Source organism: Ovis canadensis, chromosome 17, assembly GCF_042477335.2.
Source record: "Ovis canadensis isolate MfBH-ARS-UI-01 breed Bighorn chromosome 17, ARS-UI_OviCan_v2, whole genome shotgun sequence".
Lineage (NCBI taxonomy): Eukaryota > Metazoa > Chordata > Mammalia > Artiodactyla > Bovidae > Ovis > Ovis canadensis.
The window spans coordinates 62,010,823-62,032,405 of NC_091261.1; the positions used below are offsets into that span (position 1 = coordinate 62,010,823).

Genomic DNA, 21,583 nt, shown 5'->3' on the forward strand with positions numbered 1-21,583 from the left:
GAATACCATTTCACCGAATTACAAGCCACAGTTTCTTTATTCATTCTTTCGTCAGTGGACATTTAGGTTGCTTTCACGTCTTGGCTACTGTGAATAACACTGCCACGAGCATATAATAAGAATAACGTTGCATCTTTTCGAGATACTGATTTCAACTCCTTTGGCTGGAAGTGGGATTGCTGGATCGTATGGTAGTTCTATTTTAAATATTTTGAGGAACCTCCACAGTTTTCCATAGTGGCTGCACCAATTTATATTCCCACCTACAATGCACAAAGCGAAAGTGAAAGTCGCTCAGTCCTATCTGACTCTTTGCAACTCCGGAATTCTCCAGGCCAGAATACTAGAGTGGGTAGCCCTTCCCTTCTCCAGGAGATCTTCTCAATCCAGGGATCAAACCCAGGTCTTCCACATTGCAGGCAGATTCTTTACCAGCTGAGTCACAAGGGAAGCCTAAGAATACTAGAGTGGGTAGTGTTTTCCTTCTCCAGCGGATCTTCCCGACCCAGGAATCAAACTGGCGTCTCCTTCATTGCAGGCGGATTCTTTACCAACTGAGGTATGAAGGAAGCCATGCACAAAGGTTCCCTTTTATCCACATCCTCACCAATATTTGTGGATAGACATCCTAACAGGTGTGAGGTGGTTCTTCATTATGGTTTTAATTTGTCTTTCTTGATGATTAGTGATGCTGAGCAAAAATCTGTTCGTGTACCTATTGACCATCTGTATATATTCCTTGGAAAAATATCTAGTTGAGAGCTTTGCCCATTTTTAAGTCAGGTTATTTGATTTTTTGCTATTGAGCTGTAGGAGTTCTTTAGATATTTTAGATATTAACCCTTTATCAGATAGATGATTTGCAAATACTTACTCCTACTCCAAAGGTTGTCTTTTCAGTGTGTTGATTGTTTCCTTTGTTGTAAGGATCCAGCTGCTGCCAGCACTTGAAAAAAATGTTTTCCAGGAAGATGAGCAGGATGAAGCTCATTGCAGTGCTCAATTTACTCCAGTAAATTTCTCCAACCCAGTCTCAATTCTAGATTCTTCTGACCCTCAATCCTACTGCTAGGATGTACCCCACAGATCTGTGTTGGGGAGAGAGTCTAGGCGGGGAAGGGATAGGATTGCCAGGCACAAGATAGGGTGCCAAGTTAAAACTGAATTTCAGATCAACAAAAAAATTTTTAGCATAAGCATGTCCTAGGCAATATGTGGGATATACTTATACTAAAAAAAAATGTTGTTTATGAGAGTTCCCTGGTGGTCCTGTGGCTAAGATTTTGTGCTCCCAAATGCAAGGGGGCCCAGATTCTGTCCCTGATCATGGAACTAGATCCCACATGCCACAACTCAGAGCTCACATGACACGACTCTCAAATAAATAAATTTTAAAAATACTGTTTGTCTGCAATTCATATTAAACTGGATATCCTGTGTCTTATTTTGCTAAATCAAGCAGCCCAAGAAAGGAGGGTCTGCATGGAAGAGGGGAGATCTTCATCTTCCATGTTGCACTTCTTTGTACTCTTTGCATTTTCAAGTGTTTATAAAATTTAGGACTTTTTTAATGTGAGCAGGAATTATATGAGAACTGAACCATTCCTGTGGATTTGTTTTCCTCTTAATTCTTTGTCATTTTTGTACATTTCTGAATGGTTAAAGACATCTTTTAAGATTAAAAAAAATTTTCAGCTCAGTGTCAGTAGGAAGAAAGAGCAATAGTGAAGCGCTTTTTGGATTAACAGATGGGGGAAGAAAGGGTTAAAGTTAAATATGGAAAGTGACCTGAAAATCAAGGGCTGTTTGAACAGTAAATGAACTGAAAGAAAATACCAGAAATGGAAGCAGAGCCAAAACACGGCAAGAGTGGGAGTAGACACAGCAGTGGGAAGTCAGCGTCAGGTGGCCGCATGGTAGAACTCCACGTCTTATTTTAAATAGCCCTGAACGCTCCCCAGTATTTATTTAAGCATGATTCTTATAAGATAAACTGCATCTCTCTCATTCCTATCATTCTGGTTTCAACACTCTCATTGCACAATCTATCCGCAGAATACAGACAATCCTGAATAATTTACACTTTGCTTCCGTGACTCTGGAATTCACACATTTATGAATTTAAGATTTTTGCCCGAGGCTGAAAATAAATATTTTCTCTGTCCTTCTGGACAGCATTTCAGTCCCTGTCAGGCAGCCGGAAACTTTCCCCTGGAGGCTGGACAATTGTCCTTCAGCCCACAGGGACCTGCCAGCCCCAACTGGACTCCCAGAGGCAATTCAGAAAGTCAAGTGAACATTTTCCGTGAAATCCTGTGGGAGCATCATTTATCTTTCTCAAAACTTTCTTGGAAAAATTTCCTTGTGAAAACCAAAAAAAAAAAAAAGTCATTTTGTAAACTGTGAAATGTGGCATGCACTGCACTGCTCAGGAAGGAGCTGGTCTGGCCAGGCGAGGGATTCTGGAAAGTTCTGTCTGCCTCAGGCTGATTTGTTTGTTCTGTACACTGGCCCTTGGGGTTGGGAATTCACAGCAGCACAAAAGGAGCTTTCCTGGAGTGAAGAGAAGCATCCCAGAGGCCTGGGTAACAGGGGATGGTAATGAAGCCAGTGGCTAAAGCAGCATGCGTGTGTGTGTGCGTGCGTGTGTGTGTGTGTGTGCCCGTGCGCACGCGGGCTCACTTAGCTGTACCCAACTCTTTGCTACCCCATGGACTGTAGCCCACCAGGCTCCTCTGTCCATGGGATTTTCCAGGCAAGAATACTGGAGTGGGTTGCCATTTCCTCCTCCAGGGGATCTTCCCCATCCAGGGATCGAATCCGCGTCTCCTGCGTTGGCGGATGGGTTCTCTACCACTGAGCCACCCAGGAAGCATGAGGGACCCATAACAAGCCTGTCATTTGGGTTGCATCCTTGGGAGCCCTGGGGTTGGGTGGCCCAGTGTGAGAGCTTCCTGATGAAGTCTGCCTTTATCTGGTCCCCGCTTGTTCAAGGCTCTGAGCATGAGGGGCTAGGTGGGACACAGTTCCTCTCATTCCTTCCAGCTCTGGTTTTCCTCCTTGATTCAGGAAACAAATCAATTCCACTCCCCGGAACCTGGAGCTTGGCACAGACAAGGCTGCTCCCGCTCAGAGACCTCCAGGGGCCCAGAGCAGAGACCCAGGAGGGAGGGGTAGGGAGCACCTTGAAGACAGCGGACAGGCCTGGGCTCACCTGCCATGGCTTCTGTAGCCCAGCTCACCTGCAGAGGGGAGCACCCTGGCTAACATCAGGCACACTGGTCTTCCGGTTCCGTCCACAAGTGCCAGGCACTTCAGAAAGGAAACAAAATGACCTCTGGTTGACATTCAAGACACAGTGGGAGACTTCCCTGGTGTACACGGGATAGGAATCCACCCACCAATGCAGGGAACAAGGGTTCAATCCCTGGTCAGGGAAGAGACATGCCGTGGAGCAACTAAGCCCATGAGCCACAACTACTGAAGCCTGAGTTCCAGCGCCTGTGATCTGCAACCAGACAAGCCACCACAGTGAAGATCAAGCACAACCAAAACATGATAATAACAATAAAATGAATTAATTAACTTTTTAAAAAGATGTAGGGGTTTTTCTTTCTGGCTTACTTCTCTCTGTATAATCGGCTCCAGTTTCATCCATCTCATCAGAACTGATTCAAATGAATTCTTTTTAACGGCTGAGTAATACTCCATTGTGTATATGTACCACAGCTTTCTTATCCATTCATCTGCTGATGGACATCTAGGTTGTTTCCATGTCCTGGCTATTATAAACAGTGCTGCGATGAACATTGGGGTACATGTGTCTCTTTCAATTCTGGTTTCCTCGGTGTGTATGCCCAGAAGTGGGATTGCTGGGTCATAAGGCAATGACGACCCTGTATGCAAGACAGGGAAAGAGACACAGATGTGTATAACGGACTTTTGGACTCAGAGGGAGAGGGAGAGGGTGGGATGATTTGGGAGAATGACATTCTAACGTGTATACTATCATGTGAATTGAATCGCCAGTCTATGTCTGACGCAGGATGCAGCATGCTTGGGGCTGGTGCATGGGGATGACCCAGAAAGTTGTTATGGGGAGGGAGGTGGGAGGGGGGTTCATGTTTGGGAATGCATGTAAGAATTAAAGATTTTAAAATTTAAAAAATAAAAAACTAAGATTTAAAAAAAAAAAAAGATGTAGGGGAAAAATTGCACAGGGTGAAGGGCCCAGAACTTGAAGCTAGGCAGTCCGGGTTTGACTCCTACACCATCACTACTAGCTGTGACCCCCGGGAGAGGGTGAAAACCTCAGTGTCTCCATCTGGAAACTGGAAAAGGAACTTCTGCCTCAGAGGGTGACAGTTTCATTCACGGGCACACTTAGAGCCATGGTACATTCTAGGTGTCCTCTGAGTACAAGTTGTTGCTATTCTTACAGTCAAACAGCTCATCTTCTTTGGCAAATTTCACTGAAAAAGTTGGAGGAAAACTGGATGAGTGTCCACACAGAGATCAGCAGATCACCAACCTCTGATGTAGCCAACACTGCAGGGCAAAGAGATTGATAAAAACTTGCTCTTTCCTTGGATGTGATCCTCCTCAGCTCTCTATGTCCTTCCCCTTGGAAGGCTTCCATTCACCCATGGAAGGCTAATGAAAGAGCAGGGGAGGAGAGTTCCCTGGTGGTCTGCCTGGGGCCTGGGTTTGATCCCTAGTCCAGGAACTAAGATCCTGTAAGCTGGGCAATACAGCAAAATAAAGAAAAATAAAAACACCTGACAATATCCAGCACTGGAACACACACACACATAAACAAAAAGGGCAAGGGAAAGATGGTGGTGCCCAGTTTGTGCCAGGCAGCTAATGGGGGTGCTGAACAGCCTTGGTGACCCGTTTGGTTTCTGCAGTGAACTCGAGCAGGTGCAAGTATTCAAAGGCTGAATGAAAATGCCAAGACACATTTGAACCAGAAACCATGTATTCATAAGAAGGGGCTCAATGCAGATGGACAAAGATGTAAAAAAAAGCTGTACCCAGCATACGAGGCATTTCAACGCCCCATGAGAGAAGTGGATGCTGAGTATCCGTCTAACACAGTGGTTCCAAGCTCATGTTCTTGAGCCAAAGGCACTGCGTTCAAACCCCGACTCTCCCACTACCTAGTTGTTTGATGTTGGGAAAGATGTTTACCCTCTCCAGCAGTGCTGCCTGGCAGAACTTTCTGCAGGCGAGGAAGCGGTTTGCACCCAGGCTGGGCTGTGTGTGGAGCACTTGAGATATTGGCTAGCCCACACTCTAATTAATTTACGCTCAGTTTTGATTTAATTAATTTTAATTTATCAGCTGCACTGCTCTTTACGGTAGCCTCTAGCCATATGTAACTTTTTTTTTATTGAAGCTTTTGAGCTGTGGTGTTCGAAAAGACTCTTGAGAGTCCCTTGGAATGCAAGGAGATCAAACCAATCAATTCTAAAGGAAATCAAACCTGAATATTCATTGGAAGGACTGTTGCTGAAGCTGAAGCTCCGATACTTTGGCCATCTGATGCAAAAAACCGACTCAATGGAAAAGACCCTGATGCTGGGAGAGATTGAAAGCAAAAGAAGGGGTTGGCAGTGGATGAGATGGTTAGATAGCATCACCAACTCGGTGGACATGAATTTGAGCAAATTCCAGGAGACAGTGGAGGACAGAGGAGCCTGGTGTGCTGCAGTGCATGGAATCTCAAAGAGTCAGCCAGGACTTAGCAACCTAACAACATAGTTGATTAACAATTGATATACATTCTTTTTCACATTCTTTTCCATTGTAGGTTATTGGACGATATTGGGGACAGTTCCCCGTGCTATCCAGAGGTCCTTGTTGTTTACCTTTTTTATGCATAGTAGTATGTATCTGTCAATCCCAAACTCCTGATTTATCCCTCCCTCCTTTCCCCTCTGGTAACCATAAGTTTGTTTTCTATGTCTGTGAGCACATTTCTGTTCTAAGTAAGTTCATTTGTACCACTTTTTTAGATTCCACGTATGAGTGATGTCATCTGGGGTTTGTCTTTCTCTGTCTGACTTCACTCAGTATGATAACCATCCATGTTGCTGCAAACGGCATGATTTTGTTCTTTCTTACGACTGAGTAGTGTTCCATCGTATATATGGAATACAGGAATCGAACTGGGACCTCCTGCATTGCAGGTGGATTCTTGACCAACCTCGCTATCAGGGAAGCCCATATACGTACCACATCATTATCCATTCATCTGTCAATGGACCACGTGTGACTATTAAAATTGAATGAGCTAATTTATTTATTTCATAAGCCTCTGCTTTTCCTCCTCTGTAACATGGGTAGAATAATAGTATCCACTTCACAGAATTAAATGAGATAAAGTCTGTACTGGGTCAAGTTCATGGTAAGCACTTAATAAATGTTAGCTATCATTCTGGTGAATTTTCCTGGGTACATAGTAGTCTCTCACCTCCTTGCCGGAGGCTTTCTCTCCTCTCGTGTGACTTGTTCACTCCACCTTGGGAAGGCAGAATAGCAGTCTCCGAAAGATGTCCATGGTGTACTCCCCCAAGCCTGTCAATCTGTTAGGTTACAGGGCAAAGAGGAATTAAGTTTACATGTGGAATTAAGGTGGCTAATCAACTGACCTTACAATAACAATATAATTTTGGACTGTCCAGTTGGGGCCATTGTAATCATAAGAGTTCTTAAAAGATGGAAAAGGGAAGAAGAGAAGGTCAGAGGGATGTGGCATGAGAAAAAACTCAAATGGCCATTGCTGGCTTTGAAGATGGAGGAAGGGGCCACAAGCCAAGGGACAGAACAGGCTCTAGAGTGGAAGAATCAAGAGACAGATTCTCCCCTAGAACTTTGGAGCCAACCCTGCTGACACCTACACTTTAGCTCAATGAGACCCATTTCCAGACTTCGGACTCCAGAACTGCAAGATAATAAATGCATGTTGGTTTAAGCCTCTAAGTCACGGCAATTTGTTACAGCTGAGGCAGAGGACGAATACAAGCACTGACTTGCTGATTCTGTGACAAGATTGCACGCCTGGCCCCAATGAACCTCCAGCAGCGTCCACTTTGGATCTGACTGGTCAATGTCATGGTTAATCACAAACCTATAAATCAGATGGAGGCAGGGAGAGGTGAACCTGAAAGACTTCTTATTTAAAATGTCTTTTCTGCAAGAGAAGGATCTGTGTTCCATTATATTTTCAAAGTTGCATTTATATGTTTCAAGTCCATTCTTCTCTAAATGGTGCCGAATGAATTTTAGTCCCCACTGCACACCCTTTGGAGGACTGTGGGGTTAAATGAAAAGAAACTGACAGTGGGTGTGTATTTTTCCTTGCAGTGAAAGAGCCCTTTCTTTGCCAAACCGCTTCTCCATTTCTGAGACACCCTCCAAGGAAACAGGGCCATTCTAGGGTACCTGTATGCCTTAAATCCAGAGGGATGATAAAGGTGGTGGTGGTTGGGGGAGGGGCGGTTGTACCAGCTCCAGGGAATCTGGTCTGACCCTGGGAGGAGGGAAGACAAACCAGCAATGACTTTCAACTTTTGGTTCTGTATCTCTCCAGCTCACCCACATCCCCTACCACAAAGGCATTCCTCTTCCCCGCTCCAAAAGCACAACTGGCTTCCAAGAAACAGAGAAGCAATATTTTGTACCAGATTCTGCTGGATCTGGTCAAAGATCAGATGCACACTTTTCAGCAAAACAGGAATCATACTGCCAGTTTCCCAGATCAGCCTCACTTCTAATGTCAGGAAAGAAGATACAAATCCACAACCCCTTACCCACAAATCTGAAATCCAAATAGGTCTGAACACTAAAAGTTTTCTCATCACTCATCTGCACCAAAACCTGAGCCAGGTCACTGTAATGTGACAAGGTTTTTATTCATCCAGCTTAGTGTGACGGCTTCTCAAGTAGCTCTGCTGGGAAAGAATCCACCTGCAATGCAGGAGACTTAAGTTAGATTCCTGAGTCAGGAAGTTCCCCTGGAGAAGGGATAGGCTACCCATTCCAGCACTCTTGGGGTTCCCTGGTGGCTCAGATGGTAAAGAATCTGCCTGCAATGCAGGAGACCTGGGTTTGATCCCTAGGCATGGCAACCCACTCCAGTATTCTTGCCTGGGAAATCCCATGGACAGAGGAGCCTGGCAGACTTCAGTCCATGGGGTAGCAAAGATTCTGACATGACTGAACAACTAAGCACAGCATGGCACAGTGTGACTATTCCTACAACTTACTGCGGAAAATAATGTGCTATTACAGAGTTCTTCCCCAAATCCTGACTGCCACAGGCAAGACCCACCAATGGATGCTACAATCATTGGGCCAAAGTTTGAGGAGAAACAGGATATTTTGCAAGGTCTCCAAGGGTTTCCCCCAGTAGCATTATTCATTACAAAGGGAAAATGGTAATGGTACAAGGGAGAAAGTTGCTACTTTAGCCAAGGGATCAAGGTTAACATCACTAGCAGGAAGACTTATCAACTGCATTTGCCTTGGCTACGATGCCACAGAGAACAACTCAACACTTTCCCTCTGGCTTTCTTGCCAAAAACGTATCTCATTTTAAAATGTATCTCGGGACTTCTCTGGTAGCCCATTGGCTGAGACACTGACCTGCCAATACAGGGGACTGGGGTTCGATCCCTGGTCAGGGAACTACATCGTACATACCGCAACTGAGAGTTCGCATGCCACAACCAAAGATCCTGTGGGCCGTAACTAAGACCCAGAGCAGCCAAATAAATAAATATTCTTTAAGAAATAAATAAATGAAAATAAAGTGAATCTCATATTAGGGAATTCCCTGTCAGTCCAGTGGTTAGGACTCCACGCTTCCTCTGCAGGGGGCACCAGTTTGATCCCTGGTCCGACCACTGAGATCGCCCAAGCCACACGGTGCAGCCAATAAAATTTTTTTAAAAAAATTAAATGTATCTCATTTTAAATCTCTAAATTTAAATTGAGACACATTTTAAATACACTTAAACATGAATGTATCTCTGTTTTAAACATGGGAAAACATCAGACAAACACAAACTGAGGGCCATTCTCAAAAATCACTGAACTGCACTCTTCAAAAATGTCAAGGTCAGGCCAGACCAGACATGACAGACACTGTCACAGGTTAGAAGAAACCAGAGACACCAGCTCACTGCACTGTGAGATCCCAGGAGGGATCTTGGAACAGTAAAAAGACATTAGTGGAAACACTTGTGAAAATTGGGTAAGGTTTGTTGTTCACTTAATCACATCCTATCAACATCAATTTCCTAGTTTTGATCTTTGAATAAATGTGTAAGATTTCAATATCAGGGGGAGCTGGGGGAAGAGTATACGAGAACTCTCTGTGCTATTTTGCAACTTTTCTGTAAGTCTAAAGAAGTTATTCTAATATAGAAAAGTTCTTTTTTTTTTTTTTTTTTTTGAAAGAAGGGTTAGGCTACCTGAGGAGGGAAGGAACTAAGGATTTATACATCAGTTGACCAGAGACATTGATTGAGGGCTTCTGACTGGGTGGAGATCCCCCGGCACTTCCAGCTTGCTGGGTGGGCAAAGCGACCTGCCAGGTCTCAGAAAAGAGGTTTCAGGCAGTGGCAGCTAGAAGGTGAGTGAGCCAATGGCCAGCCGAGAGACACAGGTGGGGCCCTGGGCAGCATCCCCTACAGACGCTCACTCTGAGAGGCAACAAGAACAGTTTAGGGGCTTTGAGACTAGGTTCTATCTCTTCCTTCCCTGCTGGCAGTCTTTCCAATCCATTTCTGTATAACCAAATAGCCATTCAACACTGACCCCTTCCCTTACTGGAAGGGACCTGGTGACCTAGCCCCTTCATTAGTGACACAGTCTTTTGTCTTTGGGATGTCTACATCCTTGGGCAGAGGATGGAGTCTTCTTGTTATTTTAGAACAAAACTCAATATAAAGTTCAGTAGAGGAACTTTCCTGTTGGTCCAGTGGTTAAGAATCCAGCTTCCAAAGCAGGGGACTCAGGTTCAATCCCTGGTCGGGGAAGTAAGATCCCCTATACCTTAGGGCAACTAAGCCCATGGTCTGCAGCTACTGAGTCTGTGCACTCTAGAGCCCAAGTGCCACAGATAGAGAATCTGTACACTGCAACAAAGAGCCTGCACTGCAATGAAGAGTTGTTGTTCAGTCTCTAAGTCATGCCTGACTCTTTGCAATGAAGACGCCACTTGCCAAAGGCTCCACGCAGACAAATAATAAAATAAATATTAAAAAAAAATGCTTCCACATACCTTAAGCCATTTGCTAAAAAAGTTAAAAAGATAATGACTGGTGAATTAAGCAAACAAACCACAAAACACCGCCATGTATTCACAATTCCATCTAAGCATGTAAGTCCGGACTAAATTCAAACAAAATAATCTGTGACAAGGGATCAGCCTTTCTTTCCACTGTACCTCAAGGAATCATTGTTCCCTTCCCATTCTAGAATCCACAGAAAGTAAGTACATTGAGCTGTCAGCTTAACTCAGACAGCACCCACAGGCCCCTAGCTCCCAGAGTTATGGACTTTCCTTAGGAAAAGTCACCTCTTTGTGGATCTGACGGTACATTTATTTTGGAAAAGAGGGGGAGTTCCTTATATACGTTCCCAACCTCTGTTTTAAATTATTGCTTCAGACCTTCCTGCCAAACCCATCATGTATAAAGGGACTCATGGCTAAGTGTGTAAATAATTTTTAAAATTCCACTGGTAGTGATTTGGAAATAAGAGGGTTTTTCTTTTCTGTTTTTTTTTTTTTTTTTTTTCTCTTTCTTTCTCGCTGCTAGGGTTACTCAAGAATTTAACATTGTTTTAATTTGGAACACAAGTCAAGTCTATTAAAACCTCTTGTGCCCTGTATGTAAAACTTGGGCTTTACATCATCATAAAGCTTTAGAATATTAAGTAAAATTGATTTAACTAAACAAGCAATTTTATTTTTTGCCCTCAGGCCCCACCCTGGATGTGAAAAGGTTTTATAAATTTCAAAGAACATGGAGACATGGGGTCAATGTTATGGACCTAGGAAATCAAGGTCATCGATCATATAGGTAGATCAATGAACAAAGGCCTGGGCTACCCCCCGGTTTAGGCAAATTTGAGAGCCTTTAAATATCCTTATTTTATCATAATGGGATTTGATCAAGCAGAGAGCTGATGCTTTTGCTGCCCAACTTTCATGCATTTTCTTTTGGAAAGGCTCTCAATTTCCTTCTATGGTGTCAGTCCCTGACTAACTCCAATAATAAAGGATACAGATGGGTTTCATGCAGGGATCCAGGGGCCCAAGGCCACAGTGATTGGTTCCGGGAATGGTCATGTGAGTGAATAGGAGCCAATGAGAAGCCACTGGGATGTTGATGGGAATGCTGGGACCAAGGAACTTCCTCTTTTTTTTTTTTTGTTTGTTTTGCTTTGCTATTTTGAAGCACTAGATCTGGTGCTGCCATCTTGTGACTGCCAGGGGTGAAAGTGCCAGTGGCCACCAGGAAAAGCTCAAGGATGGACTCAATGAGGAAAAGATGGGGCCAAGAATTAGGAAGAAAAAGAGAGGGGGAAAAAAGAGCATCCTATTTATATAGTTTAGACCCCTATTTCCAATTATGCTCAAAGTCAGCAGTTGCAGAGAGATGAGCCAAGAAATTATTTTTAGTGCTTAACCCAGTTGGGGTTTCTGTCACTTGCAACCAAAACAGGCAGAAGCCAGTTTGTCTGGGAAATTAACAAAGCAGAGCCCTAGTAAGTTAAAAATTACTCCTGAGATGTACTATGTCAGCTCCTCTCTTCAACCATGGATGTTGTGAGAAGGATCGTGAGGCTTCTCTCAGGGTTGGGGTGGGGGTAAGGGCTCTGGGCTCTGATTCAGGGGTGACTTTGGACAGTCACTTCCTCACTCTGATACTTAATTCCTAAAAGAGGAAGTGAACAAGGTGGTCTTTCAAATGCCACCTCCACAAATATTTTTTTTTAAAGGAACTTCCCTGGTGGTCCAGTGGCTAAGACTCCATGCTCCCAATGCAGGGAGCCCAGGTTCTATCCCTAGTCAGGGAACTAGATCTCACATGCTGCAACTAAGAGTTTGCAAGCCACAGCTAAAGATCCTGCATGCTGACTGAAGAGCGAAGATTCTGTGTGCCAGACCTAAGACCCAGTGCAGCCAAATCAATATTTAAAAAAAAAAACACACACAAAGCAATATACTGTGTTATCAACAAACTTGTTATAAAGATTGAATAATATATTTTAAAGCAAAAACAAAAAAACCCCCACAAAGCTGTAAATTTATTTATTTATTCATTTTTGGCTGCCCTGGGTCTAAATTTTTAAAAACTAAATAAAAATTACATTAAAATGAAATAAAATGCCACCTCCAGAATGGTCCGATCCGTGATTTTAGAGATTGTGATGAGAGATCACAAACCTCGTGATACCACACGTGTGCATGCACGCACATATACATACTCACATACACATGCACCCATATACATAGACACACACATACACACACACATAAATATAAATACATACACACAAGTCTCTCCCCCAACACACCCCTTATTCCACAGACTACTCAGTCTTCCTTTGTAGGAGTCACTTCTCTCTGGAGCCTAAAGGCCAGGTGCCCCCCTGAACCCCACAATGGTGCAGAGAAAGTGGGGCACAAAAGCTGAGGCAGCACTTGCTTAAACCCACACAAACCCCTCAACCCCATCTTAGAACGCCCAGAAAATGTGCGTATACAGCATTCCACACTTGAATTCCTAGGATGCCCCTGTGGAAAGTTAAAGAACCTTCAAAAAAAAAAAAAAAAAGAGTACTCCTTCATGAGCAAGGAAATCACTGTAGCAACCACAGCACGTTGCATCTGGGTGATATCCAGCGTCTTTCCAAGTGTTTTCTGGTGTTTCTACCCCTGGTCATATTTGTAGAACCAACCCTAACACCTGCTCAGTTTTAAATCACTGAGATGCATAGAATAACCTCCAAAGATGCCAACAGGGTGTTAGAAAAACCCAACTTCCAGTTTAAATAAATTTTAATGGAAACTGAATCCCTTTGCTGTACACCTGAGACTAACACAATATGATTAATCAAGTATACTCCAGAATATAGAAGGTTTCAAAAAAATGTTTAACAGGGGGAAGTGGAAATAGAATGATATACTCTCAACTACATACCCACCCACACATATCCACATACACACACACACACACCCATACCCATACACACACATACCCACACACACAGCATGTACCTGTACTGGATGGCAGGTGAAGTGAAGTGAAGTCGCTCAGTCGTGTCCTACTCTTTGCGACCCCATGGACTGTAGCCCACCAGTCTCCTCCCTCCGTGGGATTCTCCAGGCAAGAGTACTGGAGTGGGTTACCATTGCCTTCTCCAGGGGATCTTCCCGACCCAGGGATCGAACCCGGGTCTCCTGCATTCCAGGCAGACGCTTTAACCTCTGAGCCATCAGGGGATGGCAGGTATACATCATATATTCTGCACCACAAAGAGCCTTCTGCACACCCAGCCCCACTCACATCCTCTGGAAGCTGCTTGTGGGCCACCCCTCACATCTGGAGACCCAGACACCAGCAAGGTGGTCTATCGCAGGCCCAGGATATTTGGGCAGGGTTTCTGGGGTCCCGGGTACCAGGAAATCTGGGGTCCCAGGTATCAGGAGTTGTCTGGAGCCAGGGCTAGGATGAGAGTGGGGCAGGGGAGGGGCTTCCTCTCACACCCACCCTTGGACTCGTGTCCTCTGAGGGGAGAGCCTGGCCAGAGTCAGCTCCCTAAGTCCCAGACTCAGGGCAGTCCCCCTACCGCCCACAGCCAAGTTCAAGGGCATTACTGTCCCCTGGGCACCCCCATCCTCCCCGCTAGGACCATCATAGAACATCATTTAAAAACTAGAGTCCTGGGACTTCTCTGGTGCTCCAGTGGTTAAGACCTCACCTTCCAATGCAGGGACTACGGGTTCCATCCATGGTCTGGGAGCTAAGATACCACATGCCTTGTGGCCAAAAAACCACAGAAGCAATATTGTAACAAATTCAATAAAAGACGTTAAAAAGTGAAAAAAAAAAAGCCCACAGCCTTAAAGTGTATATGTCAACCCTTGGCCCCCAAGCATCCCCAAAACACCCCCTCTGGGAGCCCTATTATTGGTTCCCTGAGCAGAGGCAGCCCCCTTCCCCTGTACTTCACCAGATACAGCCTCTTTCAGGACCAGACACCCAGAGCACAGAGGTTTCCTACCACTTGGAAGAACAGAATTTCAGCTTTCTTTGTCACAGCCAGCTTCAAAGGCATGGGGACAAATTGATTTTTCCAGGACTTCCTTAATTGTCCCAGAGAAGCACTTGAATCTCCTCTATCGGATTCTATTTTCAGAGATCTGTTTCTCGGGGCACCTCTGACCCCTCTCAGAGGCTGGCACGGAGCCCTCTGCCGCTTTGCGCTGACATGAACTGAGGTTTCAGGAGGAGGGGATGGGGGTCTGAGGGACGCCTGCCATGCATGGCTCCCGCCTTAATGCAACTAATCATGGCACCTGGGGTTTGTAAATTTCTATTCTTCCCAGGAACACGGAGCTTACTTCTCTGTTAACCTCATCTAGCCGCACATCTGTCAGATGAGGGAACGAGGCACTTTTTTAAAAGGAATCACTTGTGTTTTTAATCAGTTAATGTGTGGCTGTGCTGAGTCTTCATTGGTGTGCCCTAGCTTTCTCCAGTGGAGGCGGGCGGGGCTGCTCTTCACTGCGGCGCGCCAGCTCCTCACTGCAGCGGCTTCCCTTGTTGCAGAGCACAGCCTCTAGGCACACAGCTCAGTAGTTGCAGCTCCCAGGCTCTAGTGCACTGGCTCAGTGGCTGCGGCACACGGGTTTAGTTGTCCTGCCGCATGTAGGATCTTCCCGGATCAGGAAACGAACCCGGGTCCCCTGAATTGGCAGGCGGATTCTTTACTACTGAGCCTCCAGGGAAGCCCCAGGATAAGACATTTTTAACAGCAGACTGGAAGCAGACCCCAAATCTCATGTCCCATGGGTCTGGCACGCACCATCATATCTGAGGGGGCAGGACTGTGTTGCTTGGGTATCAAGGCAGAGACCCACCTTCCTCTGGCATTTTTTCATGGGCTGTCCTGGGGGAGGCTCAAATTGACTTAAATAAGCCATTTTTTTTTCTAAACCAAATACCAAAGTCACCTTCACGGAACTTAAAATTGTCCTCTGACCATGCAGTGGTGGGGGCAGGGGTGGCTGGGTGATGCTTGGCTTGGAAAAAGGCTGTGATGAGAAGATATGGGAGGAGACACAAGAGAAAGCCTCGGGCACGACATGTTCCCACTCTTGGTTTCACCATTTGAAAGGGAGCAGACAATTGTTTCCACTGGAACCCGGAGAGGACTGAGAGTCGCAATTTTCCTACAACGCAGGAAGGAAATTGAGACTTTTGGTTCTGGTTCATTCACTTCAGCTCAGAATCACTCTTCGGTTGGAAAACTCCTGCGGCCTTTGCAGGTTGAATTTTTATGCCTGCATTTCTGCCAACTCCCTGTGCATTTAGCTCCAGATCTTTCCCCCTTCAGGCTCCAAACTATTGTTGTAAAATTATCCTTCTGTTGGGAATTTACGATACCTCTACCCTTTGAAGGTCTTCCATCAGATACTTCGACTGTAAAAAAACTAACTGTTGTGGACTTCCCTGGCAGTCCAGTGGTTAAGATGCCATGCTTCTAATGCAGGATGGTGCAGGTTCAAACCCTGGTCAGGGAACTAAGATTCCACATGCCGGACAGCCAAAAAAAAAAGTTTAAAAAGCAACCATTGTTTCTAGACCTTTGTTGCTATTTATGGACTTACAGGGTATCAACTCCTATTGAGATGTCCAGGGTACCAGAGTCTATACACACATTTGTCCCCCAGTCAGTTGTTCCTTGGACTCAAGTCAAGGGTGTTGTGTTTTAGGGGAGAAACAGGATATATGACTGCCAGATCAGCACACACTTCAAACCCTGAGACCATAGACAACCCTCCATCAACCTCCAAACACAGACCATCATGGAAACTCACAGACTGCCAATCACTGGCCCACATGGTCCCCCATCACCCATCAACACAGGACATCTCCACAAGGGAGCGTAGCTGTGATGAGTCCTATGCTTAGTCGTGCTGTGGTGTCCAACTCTTTGCAGCTCCATGGACTACAGCCCACCAGGTTCTTCTGTCTGTGGAATTCTCCAGGCAAGCATACTGGAGTGGGCTGCTATATCCTACTCCAGGGGATCTTCCTAACCCAGAGATCGAACCCAAGTCCCTTGCATCTCCTGCCATTGGCAGGGGGATTCTTTACCACTGCTCCACCTGGGATGACTCCTGGCCACCGTCAAGCAGAAGACAAGTGTATGCTGGGAAAGACATAATTCATTTCATGCCAATTCTTTTCATTTCCTTGTTAAAAATATAAAATAGGAAAAGAATCTTTTTGGAGGGAGGGAAGGAGGTGGAGACGGGGAAAGTCAACATAGAATCTAAACCTATACTGCCAGCAATTGCTATTTTCTGGAACAGAAACTTGGCCCCTTCATACTGTTCCATATATTTGTCAAAGTCATCCTTCTCCACAACGCATGTTCCCTGGCAGCCACCATCAGGAATACAGTCCTGTCCCGTCTTTGGAAACTTACTTTAAAACACTCTCCATGTCCTACTTAAATGTTAGAAAGTCACAGCTTCCCCGGCCTGTAAAGAGAGAGATATTTTAAAAGATTCTTATCATCCCACTGTCTTAAAAGACTTGTATTATAAAAGATTCGCATGTGTCGCCGCCAGCTAGAAAACAAAGTAGCTCTGTAGTTTGTACGGTGTCAAAACAGTGCACATGTTAGGTCCCCGATACATTCATTGAAGTAATTTAACCTGTGTTAATTTCCTCAGGCGGGAGGAGAAGGGGACAACAGAGGATGAGATGGCTGGATGGCATCACTGACTCAATGGACATGAGTTTGACTAGGCTCCAGGAGTTGGTGATGGACAGGGAAGCCTGGCGTGCTGCAGCCCATGGGGTTGCAAATAGTCGGATACGACTGAGCGACTGAACTGAACTGAATTTCCTCATCTGGAAAAATGAGCATAAAAGTGTTTGCCCTGCCAAAGCAGAAATCCATGAGAAGCAGAGAGGCCATTTCAATGACTTTCCATAAATAGCCAACCTTCATGAGATACCTTTTTTGTCACTTAGCTCAGTCACAGTGTTTTCCAGTGAGTTACTGCTGCATAGTAGGCAGGTCAAAAACAAAGGCACTTAAAAGAACCATTTGGGGCATACCCTGGCAGTCCAGTGGTTAGGAACACAACTTTCACTGCAAAAGGCTTGGGTTCAATCCTGGCTGGGGAACTAAGATCTCACATGCTGTGGGGCAAATAGTCCCGAGTGCCATAAATACTGAGCCTGCACTCTAGAGCCTGCATGCCCCAACAGAAGATCCCACACGCCACAGAGAAGATACCACGTGTCACAGCTAAGATCCTATGCGGCCAAATAAATTTTTTTTTTTTTAAAAAAGAGCCAGAAAAAAAAAAAAAAAAAAGAGCCAGAACATTAAATGAGAATTTCTGAAAACAGAGCATGACTACTTAAAAGAACTGATCTGTAGCATCACAGATGTTTATAATATGCCCAACTATTGTTCCTTTTTTTCTCTTTCTCTCTTACTTTCATTCTCCTTTTTAAATTCCTCTATTTTTCTCCAGTTATTTTTTTTCCTTTCATTCAACAATATTTAATTGAGTAACTGTCCAATTCTAGGCCAAAGTCTAGAAGAAGTAAGGGATAATTACATAATCTTCAGTTCAGTTCATTCTCTGTCGTGTCTGACTCTTTGTGACCACGTGGACTGCAGCACACCAGGCTTCCCTGTCCTTCACCAACTCCCAGAGTCTACTCAGACTCATGTCCATTGAGTAGGTGATGCTATCCAACCATCTCATCCTCTGTCATCCCCTTCTCCTCCTGCCTTCAATCTTTCCCAGCATCAGGGTCTTTTCCAATGAGTTGGCTCTTCACATTAGGTGGCCAAAGTATTGGAGTTCCAGCTTCAGCATCAGTCCTTTCGATGAATTTTCAGGAATGATTTCCTTTAGGATTGACTGGTTGGATCTCCTTGCAGTCCAAGGGACTCTCAAGAGTCTTTTCTAACACCAAAGTTCAAAAGCATCAATTCTTCAATGCTCAGCTTTCTTTATAGTCCAACTCTCACATCCATGCATGACTACTGGAAAAACCATAGCTTTGACTAGATGGACCTTTGTTGGCAAAGTAATGTCTCTGCCTTTTAATATGCTGTCTAGGTTGGTTATGACTTTTCTTCCAAGGAGCAAGTGTCTTTTAATTTCATGGCTGCAGTCACCATCTGCCCAAAATAAAGTCTCCATCTGCCCAAAATAAAGTCTCTCGATGTTTCCATTGTTTCCCCATCTATTTGCCATGAAATGATGGGACCAGATGCCATGATCTTAGTTTCCTGAAGGTTGAGTTTTAAGCCAACTTTTTCACTCTCCTCTTTCACTTTCATCAAGAGGCTCTTTAGTTCTTCACTTTCTGCCATAAGGGTGGTGTCATCTGCATATCTGAGGTTATGGATATTTCTTCTGGCAATCTTGATTCCCGCTCGTGCTTCATCCAGCCCAGCATTTCGCATGATGTGCTCTGCATATAAGTTAAATAAGCAGGGTGACAATATACAGCCTTGACGTACTCCTTTCCTGATTTGGAACCAGTCTGTTGTTCCATGTCCAGTTCTAACTGTTGCTTCCTGACCTGCATAAAGATTTCTCAGGAGGCAGGTCAGATGGTCTGGTATTCTCATCTCTTGAAGAGTTTTCCATAGTTTGTTGTAATCCACACAGTCAAAGGCTTTGGTGTAGTCAATAATGCAGAAGTAGATGCTTTTCTGGAACTCTTGCTTTTTTGATGATCCAACAGATGTTGGCAATTTGATCTCTGGTTCTGTCTTTTCTAAAACCAGCTTGAACATCTGGAAGTTCATGGTTCACATACTGCTGAAGCTAGCTTGGAGAATTTTGAGCATTACTTTGTTAGCATGTGAGATGAGTGCAATCGTGCATTAGTTTAAACATTCTTCGGCATTCCCTTTCTTTCGGATTCTTTGGGATTGGAATTAAAACTGACCTTTTCCAGTCTTGTGACCACTGCCAAATTTGCTGGCATATTGAGTGCAGCACTTTCACAGCATCATCTTTTAGGATTTGAAATAGCTCAACTGGAATTCCATCACCTCCACTAGCTTTGTTCATGGTGATGTTTCCTAAGGCCCACCTGACTTCACATTCCAGGATGTCTGATTCTAGGTGGGTGCTCTCACCATCATGGTTATCTGGGTCATGAAAATCTTTTTTGTATAGTTCTTCTGTATATTTTTGTTACCTCTTCTTAATATCTTCTGCTTCTGTTAGGTCCATACCATTTCTGTCCTTTATCGAGCCCATCTTTGCGTGAAATGTTCCTTTGATATCTCTAATTTTCTTGAAGAGATCTCTAGTTCTTTACCATGCTGTTGTTTTCCTCTATTTCTTTGCATTGATTACTGAGGAAGGCTTTCTCATATCTCCTTCCTATTCTTTGGAGCTCTGCGTTCAAAGGAGTATATCTTTCCTTTTCTCCTTTGCCTTTTCACTGCTTTTCTCAGCTATTTGTAAGGCCTCCTCAGACAACCATTTTGCCTTTTTGCATTTCTTTTTCTTGGGGATGGTCTTGACCACTGCCTCCTGTACAATGTCATGAATTTCCATCTGCAGTTCTTCAGGCTGTCTATCAGATCTAATCCCTTGACTCTATTTGCCATATGATCTTAATAACAAGCATATCATTGCAAACCAAGATCAATGCTCTGAAGCAGGGGTCTGGGTCTGCAAACTTCTGCATAAAGGGCCCGATAGTAAGTCCTGTAGGCTGTGCAGGCCACACGGTTTCTGTTGCGACTACTCAGCTCTGCCTTGGTATCACGAAAACAGCCATAAATATTATTGACAGTAGCCAAGATATGGAAACAGCCTAAGTGTGCATCAATGAAAACAAATATATATATATATATATATATATAAATGGAATATTACTCAGTTTCAAAAGAAGGAAATCCCATCATATGCAACAGCAGAGATGGACCTGGAGGACATGATACTAAGTGAAATAAGTCAGGCACGGAGAGACAAAGACAGCATGAACTCAAGTATATGAGGAATCTAAAACAATAGTCAAGTCACAGTAACATAGAGTAGAATGATGCTTGCCAGGGACCAGGGGGTCGGGGGCAAGTGAAGATGCTGGTCAGAGAGTGGTTCTGGAGCTTGAATGCACAGCATGGTGACTACAGTTAATAATAACATACTGTATACTTGAAATTTGCTAGAAGAGTAGATCTCATGTGTTCTCACCACACACAGGATGGATAGGTTCTTTAGCTTGATTGTGGTACTCATTTCACAGTGCTTACAGACAGCAAAACATCATGCTGTTTTGCTAATATATACAACCCAAATATATACAGTTTTGTCAGTCATACTTCAGTAACTGGGGAACATTTTTTTGTTAAAGGAAAAAGGAAACATCCATAGAGAATACATGGACAATACCTAAACCAGTGAACGTGGTGGTGTGCACATAAAACTTTATTTACAAAAGCAGATGAAGGGCCAGGTTTGGCCCAAAAGCTGTGGTTTATTTACCTCTAATCTGGAAGAACTTGATCTGCTATGGTACAGGAAGAAGAGAGAAGGGTCTTTCCCTGAGGAAATGCCTTTATTAATAAGGGGGTGTTTACCGGGTGAACGGATGTACAAAAAGATGGTGGGGACAGGTGGAAGAGGAGGCATCATTGGAAGAAGTTTAAAAAGGCCAGTTTGGACAGAGGGAAAATGGATCAAGGGAAATTAGCAAGAAATGAGATTGGGAAGAAGCTGACAGTGGCCAAATCATGCAGGTCTTGGTAATCATGTTAAACCTGGAGGAGCTTTGATCTTAAAGCAATGGAAAACTAAAGAAGGATTTTAAGAGTTAAGGAGGAAAAAAATAAACAGTTACACATAATTTCCTTTTCTCTCAAGTAGGTCCCATATTGACATACCTGAATGAGCTGAGGTTGCATTTTTCTCCCAAAGAGCTAATTTGTTAAAGAAGAGAAGGTGATGGTGATGCTAGCGAGCTGGGGTGTCACATTTTGGTGGTCTTTACAACCATGGGGGAAGGTCTCAGAAATAAAGTCACACATTCCAAGGGATCAAAGAGGATAACGTATGGAAAAGTACTTTGTCAAAGTATTAAAATGCTTCTCAAGCGTAAGGTCTTACTAGTCAAAGTTGGTACTCTGGAGGGATTCCTTGAATAATTAACTAATTGGTCTCACATTTCTTACCCTGGATTTAAAATTTGTTTTTAAGTATTTGGCTCCAAAGGTTTCTAAACTATTCTGTTTCATGGTGTTAATTTTTCCATTGTCTAGACAGCTGTAGCTG

The 21,583-nt window shown here is 44.1% G+C and overlaps 1 long non-coding RNA gene across 1 annotated transcript in view; it reads right to left on the reverse strand.

Moving 5' to 3' along the window:
- Window positions 1–7,817: 7,817 nt before the first annotated feature.
- The window catches only part of LOC138422561 (uncharacterized), a 62,385-nt gene continuing 48,619 nt past the window's right edge, over window positions 7,818–21,583 (reverse strand). The window contains exons 5-6 of the long non-coding RNA XR_011249924.1: window positions 16,741–16,795; window positions 7,818–7,974 (exon numbers count right to left, since the gene is read on the reverse strand). This is a non-coding gene — a long non-coding RNA (uncharacterized lncRNA). The remainder of the gene's footprint in view (window positions 7,975–16,740; window positions 16,796–21,583) is intronic.